Genomic DNA, 17,871 nt, shown 5'->3' with positions numbered 1-17,871 from the left:
ATTAAAATTGAGAATTAAAATTCGAATTTGATCTTAGCATCTCTTTGTAAAATAATTAATTAATTCATCTTGAGTTAATTAGTTGTAGGAAATCAAACATGAAGTCTATGTGAAGACATGTAACAATTTCTCCATTGATTAAGGAAGTTATCCCTTAATTAAGGAGATTAGGATGAGTTGTACTTTGAGTTGTAATTAGTTAGCTCAGTTAACTGAGTTAAGTCCAGTTAGATTAGTTCCAACAATTTGTGGAACTGATTGTGAGTTCAGTTAGTTAATGCATACATGCATGTAACTGTTGCACTTTAGATAACTGAATATTCTCTCATAAATAACTCATGCATGTCAGTTCAGTCAAAGACCCAGTTGAGATCAGAGGAAGGGACAGTGTACTATCAGTTGGAGGACTTTTCCTAATCAGGAAACTCATCCATGTAGAAGGAATTATCTCCTTCAGGATTGCGCAATTACTTCTGAGTTTGGTGAGTTGTTTGAGAGGTGAATTCACACAGGTGGCAGCATTGGACCCTAGGAGAAACTACGAAAGGAAATAGGAGGCTTGGAGGGCAGAGGAGAAGGTTTGTGAGAAGCCTTTGACTATCTATGAGCAGCACAGGGATTGTACTAAGAGTTGGATAGCTTGTGAGCTAAAGCTTTGTGTAATCTGGACATATTTCCACTTGTCTGATAATACAGAGATCAGGGTTTTTAGCTGAGGCTTTCCCTAGAGTATTCTTATGTGTTTCATGTGATTTCTTTTTCATTCTCTGCTATATGTGTTCTATTTGATCTTGCTCAAAATCGATTAAGCTTCCGCAAGTTTGTTGTAGAAGTAGATCTAGGATTTTTCTTTAGTATATTGCATTATCTGGTGATCTACAGTGGGAATTTCTACATGGTATCGGAGCCAAGTTTTCAAAGCAAAGAACAATATACAAAGAAGGGAGAAGTTTCAAGTTTCAAGTTCCTGATTATAGAAATCGAATTCTTATCACATCTCAAATTTCCCCATTGGCATTCAACGGTTTAAGACTTGAGTATGCCCTTGATGGCAGCTTGAATTATATATCCGGGAAGGATTGCATGGAAGCAATATTAGAGGACAACGTTTTGAAAAACTTCATTGATCAAGAAGTCCATAAGCCAGCAACAGCTAATGCTACAGAATTGGCGGAATGGAAGAAATGTGTGGCTAGAGCGAGGAGTCCTGGAGGGAGTTCGAGACCACATTGTCTCGAGTCTCCATGGGAAGGAGACATCGTTTTCAATGTGGAAAACATTGAAGGATCTATATCAAAACAACATCGACCAGAGGAAGCTAGTGCTGAAAGACAAGCTTTAGAAAATCAAGTGTGAAAAGGGCGACACGATCTCTACATATCTGAACAAGCTCACCACCTGCAGGGATGAGCTTGGAAGTGTAGGGATCATGACATCCGATGATGACATGGTGAGTCTTGCTCTCCTTGGTCTTCCTAATAGCTGGCATAGCTACCAAGACTCGGTAAATGGAAGAGAGAAACTGCCAGATTGGGAACGACTTTGGTTGGATCTGATGCAGGAGGAGGTAAGGAGAAGCACCATAGATGGTTCTTCATCCAAGGAGGATAAAGAAAATTTTGCCTTAGTGAGTAAGGCTAAGAAAGGGAAGGAGAAGGATTCTCATCCCAAATCAAGTTCTTCCTATGGTGGGAAGAAGTTTGACAAATCGAAAGTGTGATGCTTTCATTGTCATGAAGTGGGCCATTTTGCTACAAATTGTCCACTAAAGAAATCCAAGAAGGGATCCAAGGAAGGATGAGAAGGTGAGGCACTAGCCTCATAGTTCGAGTTGTATTTCACCCTCATCGCATGCATGGTTTCATCCATGGTGGGATGTTGTTGGACTCTTGATAGTGGAGATTCATTCCACATGACCAACAATAAGAGTTTTTTCAGTACCTTGGAGGAGAAAGATCTCCAAATACTCATAGAGATGGGTAATGATGAAAAGTATAGTGTCTCAGGAGTAGGCACAGTTGTTTTTCAGAGGGAGCATGGAGCTCGTATTACCTTGACAGATGTGAAGTATGTGCCAGGACTAAGGAAAAACTTGGTATTGATAGAAATGCTGGAAGACAAAGGCTATGATGTAGTCTTCAGTAAGGGAAAGGTTTTCCTTAGACATGTCACCACGATACAAGTGAAGCAGATCAGTTCATGAGTCAAGAACCTGTATGCTCTTGAGGTTCAAGATGCATGCAAAGCCTTGAGGAGCAAGGTAACTATTGGAGACTTGGGGGTTGAGAGGGAGAGTACATTACCTCTCAACATGCAATGCCAGAAGAAGTCTCAGACAATTGTGAAGGAGCCACAATTGGTGAAGTAGCTTTAGGAGGTTGTGGAGCAGCCACAACTGGAGAAGATGAGAGGAGATCGATTGGAGGCATCCACTCATGCAGAGACCTCTAGTAGGGGGGAATTTTGAGCCAAGTGGGCAGAGGGATCACATGCATCCATAGATCTAGGTCAGAGGTGGGGTGATGTGGAGTGACAGTCCCAAGAAAGCTGGAATAGGGTAGGATCATTGAGGTACCCAACCTCTTTGATTAGGCCTTGCTACGGGAGCCTTGATGAGGAGTAGCAGGAATGGCTGAGTGGGTAGAGATGGATGCAGATGGAGTGACAGAGTAAGCTTCAACATGAAAGGATGTTTCTAGTCCAATGGGGAGGTTAGTTGGGAGGTCAGTTACTTACTTCTCAGTAACTAAGTTGCAGTGGAGCATCGGGCAGCACGATGCAAAATGATGAGAGGAGGTTCAGTGTGGATGCATGCTAGGAGATAGGACCAGTAGCAGCAAGGATGCAGCAGCAGGAATCAATGTGATTGATGCACTCAGAGATCAAAGTGACAGAGCACTTAAATACTAAAGAGCACAGAGGTGCAAAGTTTTCAGTCGACAGAGGCAATAGCAGTCAGAGACTTTGATGATAGAGGCATCATTCTGATTCAGGTTGTATATTTTTTTGTTTCTAGAGTTGCTGGAGAAATAACACTAGGAAGAAGTGTTACATGCAGAACATTCCAAAGGTTCAGGATTGGGTTCGAGTTGAATGTCTTTCTTGTTGAGAGGGAGTGTTGAGAATGGCAACAAGAAATGATATAAATAGCATCTCGGGTACCAATGTTGGATATAGCAACAACGAATGATAAAATAGAAGTGCTAAAAATAACATTGCTATAAATAGAATTCCAGAATAGATTCCAATTTTAGTTAGTCCCTAAACTAAAATTGAGAATTAAAATTCGAATTTGATCTTAACAGTTGTTTGTAAAATAATTAATTAATTCATCTTGAGCTAATTAGTTGTAGGAAATCAACATGAAGTATATGTGAAGACATGCAACAATTTCTCCATTGATTGAGGAAGTTATCCCTTAATTAAGGAGATCAGGATGAGTTGTGCTTTGAGTTGTAATTAGTTAGCTCAGTTAACTGAGTTAAGTCCAGTTATATTAGTTCCAACAGTTTGTGGAACTGATTGTGAGTTCAGTCAGTTAATGCATGCATGCATGTAACTACTGCACTTCAGATAACTGAATATTCTCTCATAAATAGCTCATGCATGTCAGTTTAGTCAGAGACCCAGTTGAGATGAGAGGAAGGGACAGTGTACTATCAGTTGGAGGATTTTTCCTATATAGGAAACTCATCCATGTAGAAGGAATTATCTCCTTCAGGATTGCGAAGTTACTTCTGAGTTTGGTGAGTTGTGTGAGAGGTGAATTCACATAGGTGGCAGCATTGGACCCCAGGAGAAACTACGCAAGGAAATAGGAGGCTTGGAGGGCAGAGGAGAAGGTTTGTGAGAAGCCTTTGACTGTCTATGAGCAACAGAGGGATTGTATCGGTCCGGACCTTGGTTGGCAGCTCCTTATCTGTTTGGTATAGCAGATCCGACTGGGGATAATGGGACCAGTTTCCCAATCTATGGGTGTGTGTATGTAGAATTGGATGTTGCTGATCTAACAGTTCCTATCTAAGCTATTCTAATTCAAACTTTAATCTAATTCTATGCTATTGTAATCTAATAAACAGCACATCTAAATCTATGCTAACCCGGGATGTAATTCTTCTATTATGCGATCTAAAGAGATTTCAAATAATGATTGGTAATAAATATCATTCAGCGATTATAAGAAAGGAAATCAATTAAGATGAACCACTTCGCATAAAAAGTTAGGCGAAATAGTTGTGAATAGCATATCGCATAGTGAGCTATTCATACATCAAACATAAATAAATAGCTACCACCGTACAAAAGTGCCAAATGATAACTCAAGCATTCATGCAATGACATATAAACAACTAAAAATTGTATATCACTTTAACACATAAGCAGAAATGGTCAAGAGATAAAAGTACCATTTATGACTAGTCCTACTCATAAGCTTCAAGCAACAATAATTTATCTCTCCTTACTCTAACATCTACTAAGAGTACAAAAGTGCAACATCAGTAGCAGATATCAAATGCAAACATCAACAAATCTTGATCCATTCATTCACCAAAACCTCCTCTGAGGGTGAAAAAGTGCATGTTCTGAGGACACGTTTTTGATAAATTTCTGGACCCCCTCTCTAAATGCATGAGAAGGGTTTAAATACTACTTTCTAAATCTAATAATAGTTTATTTACAAAAATTTAGGATGTGGTTTTAAAATGACCGCCCTTTTTCTAAGCAAAATTTAAAGTGAAAATTAAATTCAGAACTAAACTACTTTTGTATCTGGTCTTTAAAACTGCATGTATTCAACATTGGTTTAAGGAGAGTTGGCTGGCTAACTTCTGCTTTGAGATGGGCTGAGAAAACGGAATTGATGAGAGCTGGTACCACCTTTTCGGCCGCATTTATGATACACTTCACAGTCATCCACTGATTATGTGGCTTTACCAAGTATGTCCAGTAACATTCCCAATTTAACCTGTTTAGTGCTTGGATTGCTTTTCCCTTTTCTTGCGCTCTCTGCTTCCATTCCGCCTCTAGTTGTAGTTTTTTTGGTAAATATCCCGGGATGGTTTCTGCGATCAAATTTGATTTATGCAAATTCTCATTTACACAATCAATAAGAATGCTTGCTGTCGTGGCTGTTGTTTCTGCCGCTTGTTCTGCCTCCCTGATTTGATCGTCCCACTTGTTAAAGAGCAGCTCTTTATGATTCTCATTTATCCTGGGTGTGCCTACTCTTTTTCCCTCATCTTCATCCTGCCAATCCAAGTACTCAGTCACCCGTTTGTCAATCAGATCATAGTCACTTCGTAAGTCGACCACTTGATTAGTGATCTTATCACTCATTTCGCAATAATAATTCCACTGTAATATCTTTTGGCCCAACACTTCTTGCTTCTGCAGTAGTTGTTCATTCAAGGAAATAGATTCTGAAATAAACTCCGTAAGCTTAGGGTCGTCTCTGTGCATCTCTTGTAAATCCTGTAACTATTTTCCCTTCTCGTCCAAACTTATCTGATAACTTATCTGCATTTGGTGGAAGTCTTCCTGCAACTTTTCAAGCTGTTTGTGTGCCTCATTATTAGTGTTGGCTTGTTGCAATTGTAGTTGCAGTACCTGTATTTTATCTTCTCGCTCTTTCAACATTTTTTGTACTTCTGATGCTTTGTCAGTAGTCGCAGAGGCATACGCTCCTGCGATCTGAGATAGTTTCGTGAGATTTTCAGTTGGATTACTGGTGGGATCTTTCCACAAGACGTCTAATTGCTCTGTATCTTGAGAGAGAGTACTTTCTAATTTCCTTTTCTTTCTCTGTCTTCTTACCACTGCTTTATGTTGGGGACTATAAAATATGTCCAGAGGGGGAATTTCTTCTATATTAAGTATAAGCTCAAAAGATGGAGCAATAGGAATATGCTCTGTTTCTGAGACATTCCTGACTAAGGTTGTGACTACTTCTTGTGCTACCTATGTATTGCTCACAGGTGTTTTTGGGGCTTGTCCTTCAAGATTGATCAGTTCATTGAAGGTTTCCCATTCCTTATCTAATTCTGTCGTGACGGGTGGTGCTTCAATGACGAGAGGGGGAGGATCTCTTTGCGGGGAGGTAATAACCTGCTATTGTGGAAGTTCCATTGACTGAGCGGTATCCTTAGCTGACTCTTCACTCCTATCTTTGTTGTTTCCAGATATTTTAGAATGTTCAGGCATTTCTTGTACAAACCTAGATTTAGATCCGTTAGTGCTTAAACTCCCACTGAGACTAACGCTTGGAGTTGGTTCTCTTGCAGACAGTCGTAGCTTTTCTAGAGGAATACTGGCTAGTGCTCTTTCTCTGTATACCATGAACTTTTGAAAGTCTTTTGGAGACAATTGCAATTGGGCTTCACGCAAAATCTCTTGAAGTGAGCTTTTATGTTGGAATATATCATCAAATAAATCCTTTTTTCCAAAGAACACTTTTATCTTGACTGTAGTTGTGAAATTCTGGGCAACCTCATTCGGGTCAAATGGTCTTCCTGGGAATTTAAATAGTTGTAAACACGTCATATTTTGTACTTTAGTGAACGCGTGACCTACATCAAACAGCGAAAAGGCCCCACAAGCCACAGGAAACTATGGCCATATAGCCTTCTTTTTATCCTTTAAGTCTTTAGTTAGGCCGCCTTCTAAACAGGTTTGATATGCAATTTCTCGAGCTAGAAGTTTATCAGGGATATACAAGGGTAGAACATGAGGGGGTGCAGTACTTCCAAATACTCTAACATAAGTGAACAATTCTTCTCCGAACCATCTTGCGATGGGGAGGATATCTATCTATGCTTCAGGTGTGCACCTCGGGGGTTCTTTACCATACAACATTCTATACAAGGGCAGCATAAGTCCGTGACAAATCTGGTAGAAATAGGGAGTGAAATGAGAGTCCCACAATATCTTATGATAGACATGGATGGGCAAGGGGTCTTGAGTTGTCCACTTCCAACCCATAACAGGGAACTTAGAAACATAACATATTGAATCCATAACATATGCGGCTAGGTAAAAAGGAGGATAAATCCTTTGAGATGTAGATCTTTTGGATCGGTAACTGACAATAGCCATGATTAGGTTATCGGATAAAATCTTGGTCCAATCTACAATAGTGGAATTTGTGGCAGCATCTAGTAATGGTAACCATTCGGATGAAAATTTGTTGATATCTGGCATTCCAAATAATCTACAGAGCATGGCAGCAGCAAAGCAATATGGGGAGGTAAGGGAACCAGTACTGTACATACCGTGTTTATCCTTCTTGAGCGGTTCATCTTTCCTGGACCAGTTTTTGGTGGTTTCTGACAGGTCCGGGTTCTCCTTCACGAATTTTACTATGAATTGTGTGTTATAAGTTGCCTGTGGTTCAGGCAGATGATACATAAGCTTTAAGTCTTGCACAGTGAATGACCCGATGAGCCCTTGACCATGAACCTTGAACTGTCTATTTTTCATTTCTGCGCTATCAAGTATCCACTTGACCATGTCTGTGTATGGGAGAATTTTGGGCCTTGCTGCTATCCGATGTAGGAATGAGCATGCTAGCTCTTCTAGGGATGCTTCAGAAGAACTCTGTGAGCCCGCGACAGCAGTAACTTTCATTACTCTGGGATTCTCTTCTTTGAGCAGTCTGTACATGCCTTCCCACATAGCTATTCCTGCGTCTCTGTTACAAGCTGTGTCTGCATATAAAGGTTCCATTTCCTTCTCTTTGGAGCTCGGGGCTTTGTTTTTCTTCCCCATTTCAGCCTATGTATTGCTTTGTATCATCCTTCGTTCTCCGTTCCTGCAATTCACAAGTGAAATGGAAATGAATGACCCGGATGGGTGATGGGAGAGTTTTAAATGCCTCAAATATACCAAATACACCACCTTACGTGAAGTGATTCTTTGAAAAGCACACGTCCATATTTTATTAATAACTGGAAACTAACCCCTGTATTAGCATTTAAAGTGCATAATCATGTGTCAGCTTATGGCAAGTAGATTTTCTTGAATATTGTGCCCGAAAGATCTGCGATGGAGCGATTTTGCGATTTGCTTCGCAACATCGCAGATCGCAACATCGTAGATCGCAATATCATGATATCGCAATATCGCAGATCGCAGAAGTTTATATATGACAAATTTCGTTAACCTGTTTCCTGCGATATGCGATCTTGCGATTGGCGTCATTGAAAATCGGTAAATTTTGAAGTTTTTCTTATAAGTTTTACTTATTGCGATGCAATAGTTGTTTAATACCACAACCTCGCACATGCCAGATTGTACTTGAATGGTGGCGTTCTATTACCATTTTACGATGCGTTTTTAAAGATTTCTTCCTTATCATAAACTTAGGTTTTAAGTATTCGAAGGAGTTTCCTAGGCTTACGATGGTAATTTTATTTTGCGGAAAAAGAAATTTAAGCCCTACTCTCGCTTTTCCTAAATTTTAACTAAGGGTCCCCACACATTTAGTATTTTGGATAACACTTAAATGAGAGGGGGGGGGGGGGTTGTTGCTGGTCACAACAAATCCAAACATATTTCCACTTGTATGATAATACAGAGATCTGGGTTTTAGCTGAGGCTTTCCCCAGAGTATTCTTCTATGTTTCATGTGATTGCTTTCTCATTCTATGTTATATGTGTTCTATTTGATCTTGTTCAAAATTGATTAAGCTTCTGCAAGTTTTTTGTAGAAGTAAATATGGTATTTTTCTTTAGTATATTGCATTATCACGTTATCTACACTGGAAAATTCTACAAGACATTCTGAAGGATTGGGTAAAGGAGCGAGTTCGTTTCAGGATGACCCCAATCAAATCTATAATACGAAGATATTTTGGAAGGCATACTGATACTTGGTCATATTCACATGTCAGCTGAGTGGCTAAGCGAGCACCGAGACCTTCCCTCAGAGTTAGGTGGTCACCTTGGACCAACTGGCTAGAGAAGGAAGACCATGCAACTGGTCTAGGATACTGGCTCATCAGCTGAAGGAGTAAGTCATGAAGGCTTGACAGTCACCCGAAGGCATGCATGAAGAGATTTACATGTCCACCTACATTCTAGATGTATTCTATGCCCGACATGGGTTCCCGGGCTTAGAGTGGGCATGGTCATCGACGGAGACTATTGTGAGCACCTATTTCAAGTTATTGTCTGAGTGCAACTTCAGATGAGTGATCATACGGCTGTCTGACCATCTTATCACCCCAGTGTATAGGTTGATATTTGAATAGGATCTACCTTGCATGTCAGAAGAAGCGATGAAGGCATTGTTAGTCATTGCAGATTAGTATGCCTCACCGGCCGGCACGTTCATCCGAGTGTTCAGTACGAAGAAGCCTCCACATGTTCTGCCAAAGTTTTCTTTGGACGTGCTTATCATGCAGGACGTAGCGGATCATATCTCAGCAAGATTGATAGCTAGGCTGTAGTGGAAGAAGAAGGCACCTTGGCCCACTCTTCTATTGTGGATTCGGTTAGATGAGATACAGAGCATCATGCAAGAGGATGTCGAAGCTAAACATATGAAGAAGTACCCATTCGACTTCTGAATCTTCAACCCATATGACCCACATTGCATTGTGAATGATCACTGCATGAGAGTTTAGTTCAATTGGATCCATGGGGAATTTCATTTGGCTGAAGAGGACTCATGGAGATACTATTACAATACCTCCATACCTAATGAATAGGTCGAATTCGTCGTAGAGTGGTTAGCAAAGCAGCATGAAGCAGCACCAGGGAAAGCACTAGTAGTAGCAGCAGCAACAGAGGTAGCAGAGCCAAGCATACCTATGTGCGACAAAGGGAAGAGAAAGATGGTCGACTGCATGGAGGAGGAGCAAAGCTACAAGTTTCGAGGAGATCCACTTGTAGAACAAGTAGTTATGGCTATTCAATAGAATAGGAAGCAACGCGATAAGCGAATCGCACGAAGGAAGAGAGATAAGAAGAGAATGGAAGAAGTAGAGAAGGAGTTGCATGAGCTGAGGGAGGAATTCCAGAAAGAACAAGAGATGTGCTTACAAGAGAAGGAAGCGTAGCAACAGAAAATTCAGTAGGGGGTGCATCACGTGCAGATAGATGAAGCAGCTCCCATACAAGTAGTTGATTCTTTTTAACAGCTGGTATCAGGCGAACAGGGTGAACCCTCGCAGGGTAAAGACTTTACTCATGAGATAGAACATGCTCTTGAACAGTTTGATGTAGACATGGAGCAGCAGGAGTTGGAATAGGACACTAACCTCATGCCTCACCAAAGAGAGGATGACTCACTTGCATTAATGCATCCATACAATGAGACAGTCTCAAATGACCAAGGATGTACTAAGATCCTTAGTGGTCAACTGGAAGCAGAGATGCACAACATCTCATTTGACAGAATCTCATCACAGAAATGTGCAGTCTCAGAGAGTATTGACTTCAGAGGACTAAACATCCTCTGTGAAATTTGAAGAGAAAGTGATCATGACTGATGTGTACAAGCATCTAGCTGCATTGGTCGATGCAACTAGAGTGTATGTCAAAGCCACCAGCTCAAGTGTTGATTTTCTCATAGATGAGAATGAGCAAATGGCGAAGGAACTACAGGTGGCCAAGCAGGGAGGATACTTGCTGACAATGTCCGCCTAAGATGAACTGAAGAAGGCAATACTAGATCAAGTATTGTCCTTGGAAACAGTTATGTGAACATTGTACTCCAAGTTTGGTACTGTGCATCAAGCAGTCATTCATCTCCACAGATGGTAGCAACGATGTGCAAGAAGAGTACGCATCTTGAAGAACATACATACTTTTGTTGATAACATGTGAGCATGGATGATGAAGTACAAGGGAGCCCCGCTTCACTTACTAAAGATGATGAAGGCCAATGCGGTCGAGCTATAAGCACGTATCCAGAGTCAGATTTGGAACTATGAAGACCTACCACAACTCATCACTAGAATATAGGCTTCCCGTGCATGAGTATTCAAAAGCATGGAGGTTATAGTGCACACTCATGTGATCCCATCACTTAGGACCCTCACCCAGGCGATGACCAAGAAGCAGGTCCAACAGGAACTTGACTTGTACTTCGATGAGTTGATTCACACTGCAACCAACCCAAACTTGCCTATTAGTGCAGACATCATGCGCAAGTACATTGCTGGTTCGGCCACACTAAAGACAATGATGTGCATGCTCACAGACGAGTTGGACAGAGGAGCCCGAGTAGTGTACCCAGATGCTATGGAGGCAAGGTTCAGGTTTCAGATGGATGTCATAGTAGAACACACGGACACTCTCAAGGACTACCAATCTTGGCATCAATATGTCACTGTTGATCAGCATGAGGATGTCGAGTAGTTGGACTTCTATTGTTGTCTAAGTTCGAATGATGTCTAGTTTGGCTTGTCCAAGCCATTGTTCACATGGGTACATGTGCATTGTAAAGTTGAGTGATGTCAAGTGTCAAGAGTGGATGTAACAGTCACAGAGTAGGTGAAGAGTCATGAGGGTAGTTGAATGGTCACAAAGGGGAATGTCAAGGGTCGCCCCACCCTTTGCTATAAATAGTCCCTCATAACTCATTATATAGGATTTTGGTTAGCCAAGCTTCTTCTAAGACTATTTTAAAGAAGGCTTGGACAATATTGTAATGTGCCTTGTCTTCTCCAATGCATCCAGTTAACGCATCTCTTTGGAGGAGCAGGTGGATGTGGTTATAACATTCCACTATTGGGGCTAGCAGGTTTACATGGATGTATTGTATGATTGTGACTTACACTTCTTTATATAATAAGAGCCAACACATTTTCATGCATATGTTGTTATCGTAGTTGGATTGCTCCAGTTGCTTTAATGATGTGTGTTGTTTAACTTACGTACTTGTGTATGAACTGATTCACATGCAATTATATGAATCTTGTTGTTAATGTGTTACATATGTTGTTAATGTTGTCACTGCCCATGTCGACTGCTTTGCCGAACATCAAACAAACCTTTCACTTGAACCTTGCTATAACAACCATCACACTCATCTCGGACTGATCTGTGAGTGTTGTATGTGTTATCTTACCTTGTATGATGTGACTTCCACATCCGAGTGGATTGCTCTGCTGGAAGTTGTGCATGTCCTTTGTGTTGTGTGTTCCTAGCCGAGTTGGGACTGATCCCTTTCAAACTAGAACTCACCTTCACCTCCTTCCCCTTTCAAAGTGTTGGAACCTTTCATACACCTTCCTTGACTCACTTCATTAGTCACACCCTTGTTGTTGACAGAGTTATTCTACTTGCCTCTGTGCGACATCGCGGTCAAGGAATTACCTTATGACCCACTACTCGGACTCCTACACCAAATGGTCTGAGGTCTAATTGGGAATTCTTACCCGGGAGATCCCCTTGACATGTTAGTGGGTCCAGCACCGTCAACATTTTTGGCACTAGAAAGAGGGGCTGATGACAAGCAGAGTCCTCTCATCCAGTTTTGAACCTTTGCATGTCTTTCATGGAGTCTTGTATTCTTCTTTCCCCGAGGTGCTTTTAGAATCATGAAGCTGTCTCCATCTCGGGGAATCCTTTTGATCTCTTGTCCACTCACATGTATGATGGTGAAGGTGAAGTGGCCTGGCTTGAGCGCTTACATAACTTTCTTTCCATGATTCATGGGGAAGATGAGTTTACTGACAAACAGGCCGGTTTACTGCTTGCATTCACACTTCGCAAATCCCCGTTTCGTTGGGTGCTCAACCTACTGGCTCACACCATGCACTCATTTGAGCACTTCTGTGATCTTATTGAAGACATGTTCTATCATTTTGATTCAGAACATCTTGACTAGAAACTGTTATAGCAACGGAGGGCTCCGCATGAATCCGTTATTGATATTTAGTAGCGCTTCTGCGACTTACAGTTTCAAGCTCTGAGGAGCTAGATGAAGTTCGCTTATCTCTAGGATCGGTTCGAGTACTCTCTTAAGAAATCTGCCCGTCCCAAGGGAAAGCTTGATTTCAAGCCTCACTCAACCTTCTTCGTTGATGGAACTGCGCAATCTCATGTGGGAACAGACATTGTCTCAATGAATTGTTCGCCTCCCTCTCATTCAATAGTTCCACCATCACCCAGTGATGCTGAGGATCATGTTTGCACACCTGTTCATCCTTCACACTCTCCCAACATCACTCCACTCCATTTTCACGCAGATTTGGTTGTGAGTCCTTTGATTTCCCATGTGCATTCTTTTCTTTGACCTCCATCTTCACACTCAGGTGTTCCTCTGGATGATTTTGTCTTGTGTTCATCCATTCTGGACTCTTCACTTGTTGTGAACGAGGAACAACCCACTGACGGAGTTGGTGTTGCACAACCAACATGCGCTGTCATTCATGAAGAGTATGAGTGGGAGCTTGAACATCAACACTCGGTGAAGGATGACTCCCTTCCATTCGAGCCCCCTCCATTCTTTCCTAGCCTCTTTGGTGAACCTGCCATCCATGATTTTGCATGTGTGTCTTCATCCACGGATGCACCCATTGTTGATCACTCGTAAGACGCACTGGATGTTAGTCTATCATTCAACAATGGAGAGGATAAGTTATTCATTGAAGATCCACTTGATCCTTCATCTATCTTTTCTAAAAACATAGAGGATGATTTCATTCACTTTTCATCTACCCCTCTATTTGATTCATCTGATCATGAGGATGCCGAAGAATTCATTGATTTTTCTGATCATGGTGGTCATGATCCATTTGCTTCCAATTTTGATCACGATCACGAATTTATCACAGTTTATCTTTTGAAGTCACTGGTGTATGATGATCTACTTGATGATGAAGTTGAGACACCCAAGAGTGTTGAGGCACTTCAGCCCAAGTTGATGGTTATGTCAGGCCCTCACTCGCTTGAGGTTAGTCTAAGTTCCAATCATGAAATCGTTCAATCACTCAAGGCTACTCATCACTCATTTGTATGCATTGAAGATCCATATCACACATAGATCACACTTCCTCCACTCGAACTGCACAATCCCATCACTCATGATTTGGAGGAGTCTTACATTGCAAGCACTCATTCGCAATGCAAGTTATCTTTGTTTCTTTCGTTTGCTTACATGTCATAGTCAAGAGTGTGCATATGCTTCAAAGTTGCATGTAGTGTCACACATCACCATGAGAAGTCCACGGACTATACGTCATGCACTTGCACTCACCTATGTCAAGTGGGCACTTTGAAACATGAAGTGTGGTTGTCTTCATTGTTATATCTTTCTTTCTTGCTGGTTCGCACCACTGGGTTGCTTGCGGACCAAGCCTTCACCAACATGAGTCTAACAATGCGCTAGTGGCTACATTGGAAGTATCACTTCATGTGATCAAACCCATGCACCGTTAGTATAGGAGTAGGAGTGGTGTTTTCTTTCAGTTTTTTGCTAGCATGCTTGTTTACTTATATGATTTGTTTGTGTGTTTGTTTGCTTGCTTTTTTACTTACCTTATTTTCTTTCACTTTAGCTCTTTCTTTTGCTTTACTTTGATGTTTGTTAGTTTGTTTATTTCACTTGTAGGTTAGCCTTGCATGAAACTATGTATGACTCTTGAAGTGAGCTGGGTAAAGTACAAGAGGAGTTGTACAACTATCACTACTAGGTTATCTGTCATCTTTCCTCTGTATGATGAGCTTGCTACTCTTAGTCCATGATACGTTGAAGGAAAATATGTACTCTTTGAAGTGAATCTTGGTGTAAACACAACTCTTGCACGCTAACTAGTGTCACCTTTTTTAGTCGATTGTTTTTGGGTTAACCCTTGTCAGCTCAGTGAAGTACAGTAAGGTGAAGGGGAAAACCTTAACAGGAATGTTAGAGATATAATAAACTACTTCTCTACTGGAACAACCTCCTCTACTCTCAATAAGTCAGGATCCCTCTTCCGCCTCTGAAATGAATAAGTGTTATGCAAACTGAAAATGAAAAATGAAAAGTCAAAAAATTCAAAATGAAAAATAAATAAGGCAAAAGAAGAGAAAGGCTTCCTACACAGGGAGGTGATGCAAGTAACTCTGCCAAGGTACTGACCAGGCTCACTGGCAGCGAAGCCATGCTTGTGTTCCTATGTGACTCCACCGGGGTATTGTCCAGGCCTTATGGCAGTGGAGCAACACCAGAGATGAAACTAAGACTCTAACGATTATACTGCTTGTGCACCTATATACCCCTCAACCCTAATTGAAACAACTGTGTTGCCTTGGCTTGGAATGTGTGTCAATTGACCAAGGGCTTGGAAGATGCTACATCTTACAATCAAGTTAGTGTGAAATGAAGATGAGCTAAGAAATGAATAATACATTCGTAGGTGTTAGACTTGGTTTTCATGAACAAGGTCTATGCAGAGAGAAGTCGTTCTACCAGTGTGTCGCCAAGTGTTGTAGTGGCTACAACTACCCTCCAAAATTTTCCCTTAGACTATTTTGGAGCCTCACTACCAACCTTACACATCACTTTGTCTTGCTTTGTCAAGTACTCAAGCTTTAGTGTTTTCCTCGCAGAAAGGCATCCTGTCGATCACAGTCGATCCATTCCCCTCACAGGCTGATTAACCAGAGTTGTTCTAGTTGCAAGTTGAGTAGCTTCCCCTTGAAAATTACGCATTCCTAGAGGGCAAATAGCCTTCCCTCTAGGAATTGCACAATCCCCTTTGACAGCCTGCTGGGCTCTAGGATTTCGCAATCCTGCTAGCCAACCCTCCCAGCAGGATTTGAGCAATGTTTCCCAGCAACAGGCAGTTCAAACCAGGATTTGTGAAAATCTAGGCAGCAGTCAGCTGCTATGCCCAGAAATTGTGCAATCCCCTTGGGTAGTCAGCCCATCTCCAAGTCAGGAATGCACATTTTTCTTGAGCAGTTGAGCACTCGCATGCATGAACAGTCTAGTTGACTAGTTCCACCTGGGACCGAGGAAACTTGACTTGCATGCATGCGTGACATGATGAATAGAAAGAGACAACATAGAAAAGGAATACCATGATTTAGGGAGTTATTTTTAGCAGATGGGGGTTACATGCAAATTTGTTTTATAAGTTTCCCCCCAAGTGTCACCTTTTCCTAGATTTGTGGCATGCGCATCATGAGACCAAACTTATTTATTCGATGCATCAGACCTCATTCATTCACATTGATCTTAGAGCATTAACATCCCACATCACATCTAGGACTCTTCGACACATCCGGCTCAGCTATTCATGGGTAAGTGGCCTCAACTTGTCTTTTTCAACATTTCTATTGCTTTTTGTGTATTCGCTTGTGTGAGTGTTGCTTTCTTGATTTATTTAAACTCCTATTGTCATTTACATATACTCTAGCTTGTCCTAGCTCTGTTTCAATTTTTGTTGCTAGCTCACTATTGTTGCATGCATGAAAATGTTTTGCCCAGACGTTCACCCAATCGGCGAACGACCTCACCGACATGCATGTTGATCTATTTGTTGAGTCTTCCATTCATGTTTTTCATGCATTTTTTATCACTTCTACTATCACTTAGTGTTTCCGTGCATTTCATTGACTTACTTGCTTTTAGTTGCCCATCGGCGAGTCGGGCCAACCTTGGCCCAACCTCTACCTTCACTGAGGTTGCATTGCGCAATCTAGGGAAGGAAGGCTCACCTTCCTCTCCAGATTTGTGAATTCTGGCCTAGCACTAGCCTCTTGGACTATTTTTCGCATTCCTAGAGGACAGTGGCTACTTGGCGTAGGAATTGCGCAAGTCTGTCCCTGGGCTAACAGTCCTTCCTGGATGGGATTGCACATTGCGCAATCCTAGCAACCAATTGCCCAACTAGATTGTGCATTTCATAGATCTAGCATCCATTCCTGCCTCCCAAACAGCCTATACTTCCTTTTGTGTAGCTCTGGTAGCCAGTCACTTAGCCTCCATGTGAAATTTGTGCAATCTTGCTCATCAGTTTCCAAGGTATGTGTTGTTTCCTTCTCCGAATTTGCTTTGTTTTCACTGACATATTTCTTGCCATGCATGCTGCCTGTTTCTAGATCTTTCAGGTGTTCATCTGTCTCAATGGCTTCTAAGAGAACAAGATCTCAGGACACTGATGGTATGGCAGCTGGAGTAGCAGCTGAGCAGGTGTCCTCTGGTTTGTTGATCTATGAAGATATGAAGTTGTATCTAGAGAAGGACATCAAATTGAAGTGGAAAGAGGTGAATGAAACATTCGTAGGTACTTTTGGGGAACCTTGAAGACCGTCAAGTGTATGTGAACATTCATAAGTTTGGCTTGTACTGGATTGCATGCAGATACCCCGCATTCCCATGCGCGGACACGATTCACTTGATCATCTCTCACACTGACCCTGAGACTATGACCTTGAGCAGTGTAAGTGGGACAAAGCTTGCAACCTTCTGGGCACAAGATTATGATGAGATGTATCAGATGACCAAACCCATGACTATCATGACTCCCCCGTTCAACTTTCCGAACAGTAGAGGCCACTACAGAGACATTTTGAAGGATTGGGTAAAGGCGCCAGCTCGTTTTAGGATGACACAAAATCAAATCTATAAGACGAAGATATTGAGGAAGGCATACCAATACTTGGTTATATTCACATGTCGACTGAGTGGCCAAGGGAGCACTGAGACCTTCCCTCAAATTTGGGTGGTCGCGTTGGACCAACTGGCTAGAGAAGGAATACCATGCAAATGGTCTGACATACTGGCTCATCAGCTGAAGAAGCAAGTTATGAAGGCTCGACAGTCACCCGAAGGCATGCATGTAGAGAATTACATGTCCGCCTACATTCTAGATGCAGTTTGTGCCCGACATGAGTTCTCAGGCTTAGAGTGGGCATGGTCACTGGTAGAGACTA

This window comes from Pinus tabuliformis, chromosome 1_2, assembly GCF_031772625.1.
Source record: "Pinus tabuliformis cultivar Carrire ecotype Pingquan chromosome 1_2, CPIR1, whole genome shotgun sequence".
NCBI lineage: Eukaryota > Viridiplantae > Streptophyta > Pinopsida > Pinales > Pinaceae > Pinus > Pinus tabuliformis.
Note: the sequence above shows the minus strand (reverse complement) of the source record.